The sequence below is a fragment of the Alligator sinensis genome, unplaced genomic scaffold (genome assembly GCF_000455745.1).
Source record: "Alligator sinensis unplaced genomic scaffold, ASM45574v1 scaffold1419_1, whole genome shotgun sequence".
Lineage (NCBI taxonomy): Eukaryota > Metazoa > Chordata > Crocodylia > Alligatoridae > Alligator > Alligator sinensis.
In genome coordinates this window covers 40,056-41,169 of record NW_005843683.1, presented here as the reverse complement: position 1 = coordinate 41,169, position 1,114 = coordinate 40,056, and the positions used below count along the sequence as shown (strand labels likewise).

General features: G+C 63.6%; 1 protein-coding gene across 1 annotated transcript in view; it reads right to left on the bottom strand.

Annotated features, from left to right (window-relative positions):
- LOC112548888 (zinc finger protein 679-like) overlaps nt 1–361 on the bottom strand; it is an 8,102-nt gene extending 7,741 nt beyond the window's left edge. The window contains exon 1 of the mRNA XM_025195662.1: nt 168–361. The gene's annotated coding sequence lies outside the window, so the exon portion shown is untranslated. The remainder of the gene's footprint in view (nt 1–167) is intronic.
- Nucleotides 362–1,114: the final 753 nt, after the last annotated feature.

Here is a 1,114-nt window from a genome sequence, read left to right as displayed (position 1 = left end):
ACGGGGCCGGCGCCAGGGACACCCCGCCCCCGCCTCTCCCAGCAGCCCCCGCGCCCCCAGCACCCCCCCGGGCCGCGCCCACCCCCTGCCCTGCCGGTGCCCCTCACTCCGACCCGCCGAGGGATCTCTCCCCACCCACCTCGGCCCCGCGGCGCCTGCGCACTCACTGCTCTGCCTCTGCTACAACCCCGGGCTGCTCCCCTTCACGCATACGCACTGAGTCCCCTCCCTGAGGCACCTCCCGCTCCTCTGCTGCCAGCGCATGCGCAGGAAGCGGCAGTTTTCTCGCTTCGCCTAGTAGGGGGTGCGCATGAGCTGTATATGGTCTCGAGGTGGTGCTGGATGCGCGCGCAGCGGGGGTGGGCCGGAAGAAAGTACCAAAGCTGCAGACCCCCGCTCACGGGGAGGCTGGCGTTGGGGCTGGGCTCCGCTGCGCCGCTTCCCCCGCGGGGCCGGGGAGCAGCAAACTCGCGCAAGGGGCGTCCACGGCGCCGGGCTGGGCTGCGCCTGCCGCTTCCCTCGGGGAGGTTGGGCCCGCACGAGCCCCGGCCTGAGGCGGAGAGACCCCGCGCTGCGGCCTCGTGCGGGGGGACGTGGGGGCAGGTGTTAACATGTTTGTATGAGCAGATATGTAGACTGTATGTGTGTAAATACTCATACGGGTGCATGTCCTCTGATGTGTATATATGTGTACATATGTGAGTGTATATCTGGATATGAGTGTACATATGGATGTAGCTGTATATATGCAGGTGGTTGTGTATGTGTACATCGCATGTATGTAGGGGGCACGTCTGTGCTGAGCCACTCACCGTGCTGCACCCAGCCACCTGCCACCTGCCAACCTCTGGCCGTCTCCCCTGGGGCACGTACAACTGGCTGACCCCCTTCCTGTATACACACACACACCCCCCCACACCCTTCCTTGAAACCACATGCCTGTCACAATAAATTACCCAGTCCCTCACGCACCCACCCACTGCCCTTCCCTATCCCCTAGAGAGATTCACAGGACTTGGGGTCGGAAGGGACCTCAGCAGATTCATAGATGTTAGGGTCGGAAGGGACCTCAATAGATCATCGAGTCCGACCCCCTGCATAAGCAGGAAAGAGT